The sequence below is a fragment of the Mus caroli genome, unplaced genomic scaffold, assembly GCF_978045245.1.
Source record: "Mus caroli unplaced genomic scaffold, Mus_caroli_1 scaffold_1, whole genome shotgun sequence".
Lineage (NCBI taxonomy): Eukaryota > Metazoa > Chordata > Mammalia > Rodentia > Muridae > Mus > Mus caroli.
Genome location: NW_028227256.1, coordinates 59,360,946 through 59,378,711, shown reverse-complemented (window position 1 = coordinate 59,378,711; position 17,766 = coordinate 59,360,946). Strand labels below are relative to the sequence as shown.

At 39.5% G+C, this 17,766-nt stretch overlaps 1 protein-coding gene across 2 annotated transcripts in view; it reads right to left on the bottom strand.

The window, feature by feature from the left end:
* Pard3b (par-3 family cell polarity regulator beta) overlaps positions 1–17,766 on the bottom strand; it is a 1,032,172-nt gene that overhangs the window by 157,457 nt on the left and 856,949 nt on the right. The gene's annotated exons all lie outside the window — the stretch shown is intronic.

Genomic DNA, 17,766 nt, shown 5'->3' with positions numbered 1-17,766 from the left:
TTCCAAAAAAAATTCAAAAAATAATTTAAGTATGAAGAAGAAATATAGAAAAAGTCTGGTCACTAAAACCAGTAGAATTCAGGGTAATTTATAAGAGACTCCAAATATTTTTGTTGTTGTTGTTGTTACATAAATGGGGATCATTGTGCTTCATTGTACAAGGGCTTGGCAGAGTAAAATAATGAAGAAATTAATAGGCTTGTGACAGAGATGAATTGGCACATATAAATGGATTAAACTCCATTACTAGCAAAACTCCATAGCCAAATCTTTAAGTGATAGTACAAAATGTTACTGCTAGGCAGTGGCAATATGTAGACACCCTGGGGATGCATCAGATAATATATTTAGGTAGATTCTATACCCACCTGGATTCTTAGAATTTATCCAGAAAGCATTAACTTGGTTCTCTTCAATCCCACTATTTCACTAATATATAAAGCTCACAAGGATGTTCTATTGGACAGTGGTAGTGTGGGTGGTTTCAGGAGACCCTTGAACCTTTTAACCTTGAGAACATAAGACATAAATTGGATGGGAAGAGATATTAAGATGATCCTGACTCAGGTATCCAAAGCTATGATTAAGGAAGAATGGATTGGAAGCTGAAGTCCAGGACTCAGAAAAGACAGGAGAGCTATGGCTAGCAGTGAAAGCTCTGTGTTTGCCTGGAGACACAAATAGAAGGCCCAGATCAGTTATAAACAAAACAGAAAGTCTCCCAGCAACGTCTCTTCAAACAAAAACAGTTGTTTTTTGAACGTGGCAGCTATTTTCATTTTCTAAACATCAAACCCTTTGTCAAACTCTTTAGAAGCCATGATCTTTCAAAGTTCTTATTTTTTTCCCTTGTGACAAACACTGTCCTAGCATTTGTATTTTAGGTCTGTGGTTTTTATTTATTTATTTTGTCAGTAGAAAGGTGAAGAAATTGAGCAAGAGAAAGAAAAAGTAACAAAATAAGACAGTTAGAAGGTGGTATAAAATAAGGAAGCAGCATCTCTGGGTCAAAACAGACGAAAATAAATGTCAGGATACATTATTGTGTATCTGTTTGACTAGGCTAAAAATGTACCTGACATATAAATAATTGGAAGGGTTTATATTTTTGCAAAAGGCAGTTTGAGTCCTTAAGGAATTCTGAATTAAGATGAAAAGAAGATCACACAGTAGGACAACTAACTATTAAGGGCCCGTCCCCTGTCAATGCAAGTTAGTCTCAGATTCATGGATGCTTATTTGAATGATTTTTTTATAAAGAAGATCACTGAAATTTGAGACTCAGCCTAAAATGGGGAGTATGTTAAGATTTATCCTTTTTTTTCAAGGGATGGCACAGATGGTTTATCAGAGAACGTTTCCTGTACTACAAGGATAGGGATGGATTTCCATTGTAAATAAGGCAAAATGGCATCAGGGAAAGTCAGAGGGTGGGACTGTAAGTTTCCTCTCTTCCTCTCCCTCATGAGTGAGATGCCTTGAGAGAAATCAGTTAGTAGATAAATGAATACCTCCTAGCTGCCACATGGGACTACACTTGTGTATTATCTGAAGGGAAATCTCCAAGCCTGGGTTTTCTAAAATAAAGTAGAACACTGGAATCTGTGTTTTGTATTTCATCTCCTCATTCTTTGAAGTTTTCTCATTAATTAAGCTCGCTAAGAGTGTAGAGAGTTTAGATGAAAAAGTTGTCTGTGTGTGCCAAGCAGTGTTGGATCTTGTATTTTTCTCTGCTAAAACAAAACAAAACAAAATTTTTCCTCTATCTTCTCCTCACTACTGAGGGTTGCAGTAACTAATTTCATATTAATCACTCAGTAGGTGAAATAGTAATTTCTCTGTACTCTCATTATTATGCCATATATCAGGGTCCCTCCATGTGGGGGAGGACAAGGTAGTCTTAGAAATGGGGTGCATAGAAGATGAAGAGACTCTCAAGATAGTGTCAAAGAAAAATATTTCATTTGTCTTGCTCTGATCCACCTCCACCCGTGCAGTTTGAAAATTCTAATTGTTTCTACCAGGGGGCCTTCTGACCACTGGAAACTCAACCTGTTAAAACTTCTGATTTCCAGGATGGCCTAACAAACTTTTCAGGACATAGTATCACTTGCTTCCCCATGCTGCTGAGCATACTACCTTTGAATTACCGCAACCTCTCTTTTCTCTCTTTGAAAATAGCAGTGTCTCCTCTCTCTGTTCTATTTCTTGGATGTCCCTTTTTATTTCCATTTCCTTGGCCACAGTGTATAATATTTATATTTCTATTGCTTAGATCTGCTGCCTAATATGGTAGCCATTTGCTGTGTGTGGCCCTATAAATTTAAATTTGAATTAATTGAAATAAAAATAAAACAGGTTTTTTTTTTCAGTAGTATACATGTATTCAAGTGATTAATAGCTACATGTAGCCAGTGGCTTCTGTTCTGACAATGAAGATGTGGACAAATTCCACAACTCCAGAAAGTTTTATTGAAGTACATTATTCAGATTTATTCAAAGAGATTTCAGTATGTTGCCATAACCCACTTGTCTTAGGGTTTTACTACTGTGATAAAACTCCATGACCCAAAGCAATTTAGGGAGAAAACGTTTTTTGTTTTTTGGTTTTTTTGTTAGTTGTTTGTTATGTTACGTTATGTTATGTTATGTTATGTTATGTTATGTTATTTATTTAACAGCTTACAGCCTGTCATCTAGGGAAATTGAGGCAGGGACCTAGACGCAGGAACTGAAGCAGAGGCCATAGGGAGAGTGTCGCTTATTGGCTACCTCTTCTTGGCTTGCTCATTTTACATTCTTATAGTATCTAAGACCATTTAAGAAAATGGATCCTGGATTTGCCCACAGGCCAACTGGTGGGGGCATTTTCTTAATTAAGATTTCCTCTTCCAAAATAACTCTAGTTTTTTTTTTTTTTTTTTTTTTGTCAAGGTAACATAAAACCCCAAAAGGCTGCTACAACAGTGTCCTTCTGTCTTTCCACTGCATTCTCAGTCAGACCAGCAGATCTCTGACTGATGGATTATAATAAATGACTAAGTGAGAGTATGGCAAGCGCACTATTCTCATTGAAACATCACATGATCAAGGAGTGGGGAAGACAGTGGCATTAGAAATGGCTACAATCCTATGGACTGCAATGAAGTTGAGACTCAGCCTAAAACAGGGATTATGCCAAGAGTTAATCCATGCTTAAAATTCCAGCTGGGCACATATTTCCCTGAAGTAAGGAAGAAAGTCTGAGAGAGCATAGTCAGCATGACTTTACTTGGTAAAAGAGATTCTGAGGATACAAAAGGACCCTGGGATTAAGGATACATTCTTATGAAGACCCAACTTGAGAATGGGGAATCACGGTTGGGAGGGCTGAATGCCCTGTGAGTCGACTCCTGTCTATGAGGAAATTTCATGGAGACAAAGTAGGGAGAAAAAGAGAAGGAAGGTGAAAGAGTAAATGTAGAGTCATCAGAACCAAAGCAAGCACCGAGGCTAGCTCATCTAGGAGCAGGTTCGTCTGCTGAAAGGATAACATGCTCCTCCTCCTCTCGCCCCACCCAGATTGAAGATCTTAGAAAATAAACTCCCGGGACAATTAAACAGCAATGTGGGAAAGGAAGTTATTTTAGGAAAACACATAGAATTGAAGCTGACCTTATAATATTCTTATGTTGCTTAAAATGATAATTTAATATACATTCCAATTTAAATTTCAAGCATTTGTAGGACATGAAATATATTTAATTAGTCACATAAATAGTTCTTCCAGCAAAGATCCACCCCTAAAATGTTTTGTAGCCTTCCAAAACAGCCATCAACATTCTCAGCATAGTGGTATTCCTATTCTAAGAGGAAATTAGATATTAGTGGATGTGTGTGCATATGAGATACTGGGAAATTACCCACTCACGCCTGCGTGGAATTGCCTGGCAGGATATATAAAATAGTCACAATGTGCTTATTTCTAGAAATGCACCTTAATGCTGCCTTTTCATGTTATGTGTATTAGAATTTATATTTATTATTTATAACTTAATTACTTTGAATATAAAAATGTGTATAACCACTAAGTTACAATACATCAAAACTTAAAACTAAAAACAAGAGAATACTTTCTGCATCCGTGGGCCCTGTTTATTTTTGCAAAATGTACATTTTTGTGAATTTCCCCTGTCAGCTCAATTAGGACAAATTAGTATTGGCTGAAGTTGTGTTTGGTTCCTTCAGCTCAACTACTTCTACCAGGAGTTCTCAATCTCCAGCTGTCAGAGACTGAACTCTACTATCTGCTAGTAGAGGACTACACTTGTCAATCATAGTCCTACAGTGGCCTCCATGTAGAAATCTTGTCTTTGACATGTAGGTTTGGTGAACTCTGCAGTTATGTGAATTATCATACGGTTACAAAGTTCATTAATGCATCAATTCTGTGTAGATTTCTGTACATTTGTTTCATTATAAAAGTTCAAGGTTATGAATAAACAAGCATAAGAACATTTACCCGGCCAAATTTTGTGAGCATTTCTATTATATAAGCCTTGTGGCATCTTGCTCAGGATGGCTACTAAATGGCTTCCTTTTGTAGAGGAGTGGTGGGTAGATTGAACAAACTAGTCTGCTTCCATGTGTTGTGTTTATACACTAGCATGCCCTTTGTTCTTCCTGGAGGACATCACCCTGTTTCCACATGTTGGAATAAGACTGTAAAAGCAAAACAGAATGAACACCATCTATTGGTTCATTCTTGACACTCCACCTCCTAACTGGGTTACAGACCACCTCAGTGGATCCGAAGGGTTCCTCTTGTGCTAATTCTGGTCTGTTTATGCATTCAGTATCTGTTGTGATTATACTATGTGTTAGAAAGAAGAACAGAGCCAATGTGGTCCCTGGTTCACCTACAGGGGAGATGTAGCATAAGTGACTATGATTCAGTAGCAAAGAAAGCTACTGTGTATACATGGGGCAAAACCTGTCATTCCTTGTGGTGAAGGGAAGAATTATATGGGCAGGACCATGTGGCCTGAGTTTTGAGGAAACTTGATATAAATTATGGAAGTTAGGTGAGGTACTTTAAATGGAGAATCACATATGAATGGGCAAAGATGTGTAGTATTTACTCAATATTTGGATACAAATGTGATGTGGAAACTTACTTTTCTGAGCTATTGCTCTCTACAAAATGAAAGGGTGTGGGAAAATAAGATTTCTCTAACATGTGCTTTAACATTTTAAAAAAATGTTGGTAAACTTAAATATTCTTAATTTTTATTTTATCATTTTATTTTTTTTATAAAATGAAACAAAGATACAGACATTTTAGAAAACAAAGCCTCAGATAAAACATTCTTATAGAGCATCCGTATTTGTAAGTAATACAGAAGTTGTCCTTATTAATTCATTTTCTGTCAGTAGAGAAGAGAGGCCAACATAGCTCTGGGTTGAGGTGCTCTACATCTAAGTGCATGTCCCCTGTTTTGAGGTAGGGTCCCTTGGCTGCATCATTTCAAGCAATGGTGGTAGGAACATGTGCCAGAGAGACCACATACAGAAATGGGAGGCCAGAACGGCTGGGGTTCCACAATTTTTTCTAAGGCCATGACCCCATATTACTTAGGGACTTATTCCCATTAGGATCTACCATACCATGCTATCATGCTGAGGAGCAGATGTCCAACACACGAAGTCTTGAGAGATGCACTCAACTATGAGCAAACAGCAGGCTCTGTGTGCTTACACCTCGCCATAGCCACAACTATAGCACTTCTGCATCTCCTGTCTTCCACTGGAAGAATCCTACTATTTAAGAAGCAGGTGAGAAAAGCTAAGTGTCCCTTGACATGGCTGGCTTCATGCTGCCCCTCTATTGCCTACATTGTAAAGGCTCATTCTGTCTGATTCTTATTTGATCTTACCTTCGCAAATGACTTAGGTAGTTTCCACTCCCTTAATGAGACACCATGAGCTAAGAAGCCAATAGAACAAAGGGTTTATTGGGGGCTCATTTAGAGTTTCAGAGGCTTGGTCCATGGGGAGCACATTGGCAGGCAGGCAGACTTGATAGAGCAATAGTTGGGAGCTTACATATCGAAACAACACTCATGAGACCAAGAGATGTGAGAGAGAGAGAGAGAGAGAGAGAGAGAGAGAGAGAGAGAGAGAGCTAACTAGGGATAGCGTGGCTTCTGACATCCCTCCTCCAACAAGGCAACACCTGCTAGTTCTCCCTAAACAGTTCCCCCAACTGGAGGCTAAGCACTCAAACATATGAACCTATTGTGGTCCACTCTCAATCAAACTACCACACTAAGTAACTGAATATTTAATCTACTAAGGTACTCAGACTTAATAAAGACCCACACAGGCCTGACACCCAAGGCTTCTTGAGGATTGTACATATTCAAGAAGAATGCTTTGGGGCAGCAGTCCTTGAGTAGTACAAATATGTTTTCTATACGTTTATTTCTAAAGGTTATTTCTGCTAGATTGAATTATTGGCTTGTCTTCCTTCCCTGGGTCTAAACATGTGGCTCCAGTTTTGTACCACAGTGAGACTGCTAAACCTCTGGATGATAACCCAGGCTTTCCCTTCATAAGTGACTTATAACAATTTGCTCTTCCTGATTATTGAGCTGAAATATTTTACTCCCTCCTTTACCACCCAATGATGCTAGGGAGGCTATTTTGTTTAATATGCTCTTAAAATAATATATAACATTATATTATTTATTATATTAATTAATATATAATACTATTTATTATTATATTAATGTATTATGTATTATTTGAAGATATTAGATAATATTAAGATGTTTTCAGGAATTATACCTTTATTCACTATCATAGGATATAAGTTGAATATCAAAATCAGTTATATTTAGATATAGGAAGTGTGAAAATTTGATAACAGTGACACTGAAGATAACTCAGTATTGTTATGATGCCAATTCATGAAGTTTTTGCTATAGAATAATTAACACTCCAGTAATGCACTTTAAGTTGTATTACATAAAAATGCATGCAATGTCTGGTTGTCTTACTTTAGCAATGTTACGGGAGCAAACCCAAGTTCATTGGTCAGTTTTGTGATCACCTTTTCATTTCATCATTAATGAATTTGCTGAACTGTTTCATGACAAATTGTAAAATAGTTGTTCAGAAGGCTGCTATTTCTTTATATTTCTCATCTTGAATTCTTCTATAAGAAAACCTTGTCCTCAACAGGGCTTTTGATTTTAGTGACACTCTCCCCATGCAGGTAAATCAGTATAAATGCTCAATTCATTCTTTCTTTATTTTTTAATTGGTGATTTCCAGATTAAAGTGTTAGTGACTGAGGTACTTCTAATGGGGACAAATATGTTATTAGAGATTCTTTGTTCTTCTATTCCAGGGGTTGAGAAATTCTTGTAGACTTATTTAAGTCCATGATACATAAACACAACATGTTTAGGGTTTTGATCCTGGGCATCCTTTACTCCCTGTGTTGCACAGGGTACACGAAGTTAACAGAGATGGGTCTGTATCAACTGCTTTGTCCTTATGTCTGGACCCATCTACTTTCCATAGCTTCTTTGCTGCTATCTGGCAAGCAGGTAGCCTCAGCCCCACACCTAACTTGCTGGTTTTATTTGGAAGAAGTTGTTACTCTTGTGCCCTTTTGGTTTTTTTGTAAGGAGTGGTGGATGACTCTACAATCTGGGTTCAGGCTCACTCTGCCAAGCGTTTTTCTATGGCTGGAGCTGGGAAGTCTATATTTCTTTTTAGTCATTACTATCATTTTACTTGAGCAAGCGTACAGTGACAAGTTCCTAATGACATTTTCATACCTGTATAGCCCTGTCCTTTGTCTCTGTTCACCACCCATCTCTTGTGCCTTTCCTCCTTGCTAATAGTCTCCCCTCTGTGTTTGTATATTTATATGACATATACATGTGTGCATACTACATATATACAGTTCTTCTCTAAGAGAAATTTTCACTCAACAGATTTGGATTTTATTGGCATACTCTTAATTCAATGAGATTGGGTTATATATATATATATATATATATATATATATACATACATATATATGATATACATACACATACAATGTGTTTATATATACAATATCTAACTGTCCATATGAGATGGTAGGATATTAATTTTTAATTCTTCTTCTTTCTTGTTTCCTTTAAGTTCCCAAGTTCCCTTTATAACTTTTTCCTCCTCCTAAATAGGTTACCTTCTACATTCATGTCATATATATATATATATATATATATATGCATACATGTACACACATGTGTTTCATTATTAGTAAGCCTAGTTTATATATACAAGAGAGAGCATGTGATACATTTTGGAGTCTGGCTTATTTTACTTACCATGATTATCTCCACTTCAATCTATTTCCTTACAAGGGACATGATTTCATATGGCTGAGTAAATACAAATCATGTACACATGGCATACTCCATTCATTCATCTGATCATGTACATCTAAGCCCACTCCACTGCTTAGTTACTGTGAGTAGTTCTGCTATAAATATGTATATGCAAGTATCTCTCTGTGCTATGCTGATTTTGATCCCTGTGAATGTAGACCCAAGAGTAGGATATAACTTGATTATATGATTGATCTATTTTTAGTTTTGTGAAGCATCTTCCTATGGATTTCCACTGTGTCTGGAAGCACACGGTTTTGAAAAATTTTCATATTTGAGCTTATAATTCTGATCCAAATTAACACTGAAGAAATCTTAACTGTAATTAAATACCTACACATTCTTTTTAAAATAAAATACCTTGATTCTTTATGTTGATAAAATTATATTTGTATTACAATATAGGCAATTTTTAAAATTTTTTTAGGCAATTTTAAATAGATAAATAGTTTAAAATAATAACACGTCACTGTCTCAATCTAACATTACAGTGTTAGATGGGATGGCTTATCAATAACAGAAACGTAATACCCATAGGTCTGTAGGTTTTAGTTGGAGATCTTAGTGCTAGCAGGGTCAGGGAAGGATCCTGTTTGCAGATGTAGACTGTTGGCCTCTTACTGTGTCCCATGACTTAAAGAAAGGCAGGACAGCCTTGGTGTTTCTTCTAAGGGGATGGATCTAACTTTTAATGTTTTTTTCCCCTTATTACACATCATCTTCCCAGAGTCTCACTCCTATTAATATCATATTAGCAATTAGGTTTCAGCATATGAATGTTGTTGGGTTGATGGTGTATGTCATAGAAATTACCACTAGGTCATTAAAACTTATGGTGTTATCTTGGCTGGATTTTCTGTCAGCCTGTCATGCTATGTACAATCAAAACTGTTTCTAATATCACTCAATTACTTTTCCTAGGTGGTTATGCAACCAATTTGTTTCAGTTAGGTTATTCATTATGTCTTGCTTTTAATTTTTAGGAGATCATTTTTTTCTTTTCCTTTGACTTTTATTGTTAAATATGTAAAACATACATATATGTTTATTCAGCGTGTGTATATGTATGTATGTGTGTGTGTATGTAGAATATAATATTGGGTATCCTTTATCATATTTCACTTCTGAGACAGGGTCTTACCATGTACCCCTTGCTGTCCTGGAAGTCACTATGTAGACCAGAGTGATCTTGAACTCAGAACACCTGCCTCTGCCTCCTAAGTACTGGCATTAAAGGTATACTTCTCCCTGCCCCATTCACCTTATCTTCTGAGACCTGGTCTCTTGCTGAGCCTGGAGCTCATTGACTATTTAGACTGGTAGAATACTGAGCTCCAGAGATCAGCCTGCTGCTATGGTCCTACCCCTTGCCATGACAGTGCTGAGGATACAGATGCACGCTGCCAGGCCAGGCTTTCACTTGGGTGCAGGGAATCTGAACTCAGGTCCTCATGTTTGCACAGTCAGCACTTTGCCCACTGAGCCATCTCCCCAGCCTTAAATGTATTATCTTTCTAAACTAAAACAGAACAAAATAAATTTTGCAGCTGTCATTATCTTCTCTATCCAGAACAGTGTAACTAACCACGCTTGTGCTTCAGGCAGTTGTGTTTGTATATTTATATCCCTCCTTTGCTATACAAAAGCTGGGATACAATGTATTTCTACACTTTGCTTTTGTACATAGAAATTCAAAAGAGTACTTCATATGAGCCGATGGAAATTCGTTTCTTTAAAACAAAAACTTAATAGTCTACCACGTGGCTATGCTTTTGCTTATTTAACGAGTCATACATTCTTAGTTATGTGGGTATCTGTAGTGTTTTTGCTAGTACAGACATACCTCAGAGATATTGTGGGTTTATTTTCTGACCACAGCAGTAAAAGAAAAAAACCAACACCATAAAGTGACTCATGAAGTCTCTTGCTTTCCACTGCATATAAAAGTTATGTTTATACTGTGATGTAGTGTACTGTGTGTACAGTAGCATTTTCTCTAAGAATCCTCTTTGCTAAAAATGCTAATGGCCACAGAACTGTTTAGACAAATGCTACCAGCACACTTGCTCTACCCGGGTTGCCTCAAAACTTCAGTTTGCAAAATAAAAATGCAATATTTGCCGAGCACTAAGGTCAAGCGCCACGACAATAAGTGTGCCCGAGCAAAAGACGCCACGAGGGAAAATCCTGTGCAGAAGCCAGTCTGTGCTTCCTACCGCAGCTCTGGGATGAGTTCACAGAAGGACTGCTGGGTTAAAGCATGACACACATCTACTTTTTTCTAGATCTCAGTAAGTTTCCTTCCACAGTGCTCTGTTTTGCATTGGCACCTGCATTGTAAGAGGACAGCTGTTTCTCTGGGCTCATCATCAGAGCGCACTGTCGAACTCTGTGAAATTTGATAAGCCAGGTGAGAAGTCACGTTTCCATGAGGTTTTAATTAGCCTGACTCTTATTATGTGATGCTGAGTATCTTTTCATATATTTAGGGGCCATTTTCATTTCCTCTTCCGTGAGCTGTCCATATCGTTAGCTGATTTTTCCATCAGATTACTGGGCATTTTCCCTTTTGATTTTTCAAGGAGCTTTGTATAATAGTGATATGAATACATTGTGATCTGAGTCCCTTATTTTTTTCTTTTCTGTGTCTCCTGTTTGCCTTTTATGACTTCAGCTAAAACACCACCGAATGATATCCCTCATTCATACTTGCTCTTCTATACCTTCGTAGGACTTCAGTACTTTCAAACTATCCCTGGTTAACGTCCTGGGGTGCAGGTTCGACTGTCTGACCACTGCAAAGGAGTTTAGGGGCGACATTTTCTTGGCTGCTATTGTGTGAGGGTAAACAAATGACTAGAGAGGAATAGGGAGGAGAGAAGCTGGCTTGCTACCTACAGGGGTGACAGAACTAGAGGTCAGGAAAGGGTTGTAGGGGAGGGATGTGGGCGAGCAGTAGTGCCACGAAAAGAAACTATGAAGTACCTGCTGCACTGCTTTCTCTTTTGACAGTGGGGATAATTTGCTTGGTATCATTCTGCTCTCTCAATGGAGGCCGCAATTAGGTCGCTACAATTATCCTTTCTTCCAGAGAACAGGCCAGCTTTCTTCAGCTTTTCCTTATCAATATGGTTTCAAAGCTGCAAGCTAAAACCTGGTCAAGAATTGCAGCTTTTGATTATTATTATTATTATTAAAATTATTATTATACTGACCAGCAAATACAGTCTTTGTGATCAATGTTTTATGTTCTGCACAAAGGTGCTTTAATGGCATTACGTTTTCACTGCTTGCTCAGTCCTCCCAGGGCCTCTATAATTATTTTCCAAACGATCTCCTTTTGTATCATTCATTTTTCTTGCTAGCCTAAACCAGACCCAATACTGTAAAATACCTTGATTGATGGGATAATTGATTACTCTTCTTATAATAAATAAATAAATAAATAAATAAATAAATAAATGTCTGTAAAGACACCTAATGTTTCTATAGTACTCAAATGCAAATAAATTGACATAGTTAACAGAATCTCATACAGAGATCCTTTTGTCACGGTTTCCCTTTGCACACACAAACAACACATTGAGTTCTTCCTGCTTTGCAGAATCTAGTCTGTGGATACCATTTAAGAGGGGCACAGGGAGGGAGGAGGCCTATGTGCATATGTGCATGTACATGCATGTGGAGAGGCCAGAGGATGGCAGGGGGTTCTTCTCTATCACTGTGGGTCTTTCTTCATTTGAAAGACTCCTTTGCTGGGCCTGGAGCTAACCTTGTGGCCAGCAAGCATCGGCTGTCCTCTTGTCTCTGTTCCCCACAAAGGTGGGGTTGCAGGTGTGTGCATGACCATGTCTGATTTCAAGATACTCTAGGGATTCAAGCTTAGGTTCTCATTCTTTTACCCTGAATGCCAATGAAATCACATGATGTCAACTCCAGATATTATTCTTGAAATATCTCAGTATTCCCAAAGCTCAAAAGGTGAGGACATATCTCCAACCCTCCCAATTGTGAAATGATCATGAAACCAGGAAAAACAAAGGTTTGAGAAGCTGGTCAAGTCAGACATGACCTGAAAACATTCGAACTCACAAGGGTCTAGGTTGTTTAACTGGTTCTTTGCCCAGCTGAGATAACAGAAAGGATTTCTATATCCTAGATGGCCCAGCCAAATTTCCCATGGTGAATGTTGTTATCTATTTGATAGAGCTGATTGCATATTCTACAATCATGATTGATAGTCACTGACAATTTCTAACAATTATCTTTTTTTTCCCAATGTCAAATGGCAAGATTCTTTACTCCTTCATATGGGTACTAAATACTACAACCTCAAGAGAACTGCCACGCAGTGATGGCTCTCCCGTTATGCAATTTACATTTTCCCTAAATTTATACCTTTCCCAGACCCATTAAACTTTCGCCATTGCTAATGCATTGAGTTCCTGTAATTTGTATTCTCATAATGTGGATAAATTTCCCAGAAATGCTTAGTAAACATCTTTAGCTTTCCTTGGAAAATTAGCCCCAAAGAGGGATGGGGGTAGAGAGAAACTGCCTGCAGTCTTCTTATAACATTCTCTAATAATGCATGCTTCCCTTATAGAAATCCTATAGATAGTACCCCCACAAATGGTATCATTAAGCACTGATGACATTAAAAGATGCTCCCAGGCTGCTGGCCAAAGCAACACAGAAGAAAGAGCTATAAGAACCTGCCCTTGAGCAAGCTCAGCTGGTTGAAGAAAATTCATAACTCGTTGATGTGGTTTATTCTTATTGTCACTGACATTTGTGTGTGGCAAGAAACGGTCTCTATTCTTCATACTCTCCCCATTTGTGTGTGGCCTCTATTTGTAGCACTCTGAGAAGCAGCAGGAAAAATAAGGTGTTTCTTTTCTTTTATATTACATTTTTCTGTAGCATAGCACTTTTGAGTCCTAGGAACGGCCAAGGGTTCTATTTGAAAAACAAATGAGAGACCTTTGACATGGTTGTATGCCATCATATGGAAAAGAGTGAAGATAAACCTCTCATGTGGACTGCCCTGGATACTGAGGTCTACACAAACTTCCTGGAGAGGAAACAGGAAAATTACAGAGAATAAGAGGAAACTAGCTTCATATCCTTTCCTTCTCTGTGAGCCTCCCTTTCCTTCTCTTTTGTCACCTGGAATTTCACACCTGGTGGGTGCTCTCATGGCCACGTTCTGACCTTTGTTGCTAAATGCTGGCTCATGCGAAAATGTGCTGAAGCATGAGACTGTGGTCATCTACCCAGCGTGTGCTCTTCTGTTTCCTGTGCTGTGAGGTAGCATACAGGCTTGCAAGCCCGCTTCAGATATACAACTTGCCAGTAGCCAAGTGGGTAGAGATCCAGACTCTCAATACCTGACATTTGCACCCCGTTCACAGGTGAAGGACACCCCAGGGACCCAGCTATACCACTCCTGGGCACATACCTAAAAGATGCTCTAACATATAACAAGGACATATGCTCCACTATGTTCATAGCAGCCTTATTTATAAATGTCAGAAGTTGGAAACAACCCAGATGTTCCTCAATAGAGGAATGTGTACAAAAAAATGTGGTACATTTACACAGTGGAGTACTACTCAGCTATATGAAACCCAAGAAGAAAGAAGACCACACCAAAGTGTGGATGCTACACTACAGTCCTACTCAGCAAAGGGAAGAGAATAATCTCTGGGTAGTAGAGGGAGAGAAGGATCTGGGAAGGAGAGAGAAGGGAGAGGGAAAGTGGGGGAAGTTCAGATATGGGAGGAGATGGGCGAGAAGTACAGAGGGTCAGGAATTTGAAAGTAGGTGTGTAGCAGGGGGCTGGGAGTAGCCACTAGAAAGCCCCAAGAAGTTCCCAGGACCCAACAGGGAGGATATTAGCCAAAATACCCAACAAAAGGGAGAGAAAGCCTGTAGAGAGCATATCCAGTGGATAGTCATGGCCCCCAGTTGAGAGAGGACCACCCACCTCAAAAATATTAATCCAGAATTCCTCCTGTCAAAAGGAAATGCAGGGACAAAGAATGGAGCAGAGACTGAGGGAAAGGCCATCCAGAGACTTTTCCACTTAGGGATCCATCCTATCTGCAGACACCAAACCCAGACACTATTGCTGATGCCAAGAAGTGCTTACTGAGAGGAGCCTGGTATAGCTGTCCCCTGAGAGGCTCTGTAAGAACCTGACCAATCCATATGCGAATGTACCCAGCCAAACACCAGACTGAGCTTGGGGACCCCAATGGAAAAGTTAGGGCAAGGACTGTAGGATCTGAAGGGGTTTGCAACCTCATAGAAAGAACAACAATATCAACCAACCAGACCCTCTAAAACTCACAAGGACTAAACTCCTAACCAAAGAGTAAACATGGGGAGACCCAAGCCTCCAGCTAGATATGTAGCAGATATGTGGCCTTATTGGGCATCATTGGGAGGGAAGCCCCTTGGTCCTGTGGAGGCTTGATGACCCAAGGCAAGAGAATGCTAGGGTGCTGAGGCAGGAGTGGGTAGGCAAGTCAGGGAGCACCCTCAAAGCAGCAGGGCGAGGGGGAGAGGATAGGGGGATTGTAGAGGGGAAACTGAGAAGGGGGATAACATTTGAAATGTAAGTAAATAAAATAACCAATAAAAAGAAAAAGAAAAACAAAGAAAAGAAAAGCCAGTTTTCCTGCTCTGTGGGACGTGTGAAAAGAAACAGGGTATATAGTCTTTTCCTATTTATACAGGAGATTTTAAATAGGTGAGAAAAATACTTTATTCAATCACAATATTTTCTGTGACTCTTCTTAGGAATTGTCATTTGAAGTGTGATTTTTGTCCTTGAGAAACCATACTGGCACACTCCATAAACATGTGGTATGCTAACAGCAATTGCTAACAGCAATTGTGCTAGCCTAGCTGGAGAGGATAGGGAACACGTAAGTGTCAAATAGGAGAAGAAGTGGGTATACCATCAAGTTCAGAAACTGCTTCTGATAGGATAATGCAGTCTCTGTTAAGAGGGGTCTATGCTTAAAGGGAGAAGCCCAACCACTGAATTTCCTCTTTGGTGACACATGCATATACTGAGGACAGGTCATTGAGAAAGCCAACAGCATCTTACATCACCAGTGTCCCCCACCAGAGACAGTCTAACTAACCCAGACAACGCCTGCTGTCCACAGCAGTTCTATCAGAGAGCTGACTAGCAATTAGGAAACAAGGAACGAGCCCACTCATTTCCAGTGACTGAAGGAAAAAGATTCACATACACTGGAATGTATAGGGTATAAAGGAGGCTTTGTGAAAGATCTTATAGTACATACATATGATATTGAGAATTACAGTAAGGGTGTTTTGGTATTTTGATGGACATGGTGGATATCTGTTTAGGGGATATAATTTCTAATTTATATAAAAGTCCAAGTGATGGTGTGCTAGGTAGATACTTTTGAGTGCTGGTTCTCAGTTCTGCCCGTCTAGGGTTCCTTTACTTAGCTGCTTTGCTGTACATATTTAAAGGACCCCTCTATGCCATGCTCCTGGTAGACATGCATGGTTCTGCACCTGCCCAAGAGCTCTGAGTTCACGAATGAAAGGCATGCATACTCAAACTTTATATTTCATTTGCTGTAACTAGCTCAATGGTTGAGCACTTCCATACCCCTGCACTAGTGCAGACTCCCCTCCGGTATTCCTGAGTTAATACTTACTAAATCTATATTTTATCTTTGCTGCCCTGTTTCCTCTGGCCCGCCCTCCCCTGGGGCTGCTTTCCCTTTTTACCTATATTTTGGCCATCTCAACCCTCCTGCTCCTCCACAGCATGGTCCATCCTACACTCCTCTCATGGCAGAATCCCTTCTCTCCCTCTCCTGTGTTTCTTGATGGAGAATCCTAAAAATCATGCCTCTGTCCCCCTGCCTAACCCTAGGCTGCTGGTTCTTTATTGACCACTAAAAATAAACCTAACTGTTGGCAGGGACCCACAGTGGATGTGCACAAATCAAACTCTCAACAAGCTGCTTCCTTAATCCTTAGTCGATGACGTGGTCCTTGGTAAGAGTCTGTTGTATCTAACGCAGGACACCTCTCACTACTGGAAAAGGGTAGGTTCATCTCTTCCTAGAACTCTAAATTGTAGCTGTGTCTGTCAAGTGTTGGGTGAAGGAAGGCCTGACATTGTTTATTCTGGTTATTAGCATGGTACTGCAAAGGTCTGGATTTTAAGATGTAGGCAAACATCCTCTCCTTCCCTTCACCCCTTTAATTCCTACCTGAGTTCTAGAGCTCATTTAGGTCAGACCTAATATCAGTAAAGACGCACATGTTTTAAAGGGAAGAGGTGTGTGGTTAGCTCTCTCGACTCAAGAAGCATCCAATGTTTAAATAGCAGCTTGAGTGGATCTCTTATTAAGTAACCGCTATGCTTAAAAACCTTCTACTCTTCCCCCATCACTTACATAAGATCTAAGCCCCTGCTATGACCTATACAGCCACTTGTCTCCTCTGTAACTTCAGTTAACAGTATTGATTTCCTTAATTATTAAGCTCCAATCATATAGCCTTCTTGGTCCAAGCTTGATGAGTACTTGCTGCTGTTTCTGCCCCTTTTGTGACTGTCATACTGGGAATGAATCTGAGTCTCTTTGTGGCAGACACCACACCAAGTCCCATTGCTTCCAATCACACGGCTCACATGATGTATTCATACTTGATTTCTCTTTCTTACTTACCATATAAGCAGACACATCATTTACTTTATCCCTTGATAGAATGTCTATAGCACAGTGCCTGGAAGGTGGTAATGGGAACTGAGGGAAGACGAGTCGGATACAGCAGATCAAAGAGACTGGAGATGTAGTTCCAAAATATGGAAGGGGATTACAAGCAGAAAGAAACACAGGAGGCCAAATAAATGGCAGGGAGGCAAAGTCCGTGGAAGGAACTGGCCTGGAGGATACCTTCCCTCAATACCAGCATAACTGATTTTGAAGACGAGGTAAGAGGAAAGGACTGAATGACCACCTCATGGTCACCCTAACAGTTCCAGTGAGGCCATGACTGGTTGTCACAGCTATGCAAGCTACCTCTGATGCTCATGTCTGTGATGACAGAAACCACAACTCTGGGGAGGGGGGGGGGAGAATTGTGGGTTTAAGAGAGGCTGTCAGGCCATTTCCTAAACAAAGATGTCTACTTAGCCTCCCTCCAAATACATTATACAGCATGTATTTCTCTTTGCATTTTTAATAAAGCAAACTTGAAAATGAGCAGCGATCCTTTTATTCCCCCCTCAGAAAATCTGCAGTGACCTGCTTGCAAATAATGCCCTGGAAGG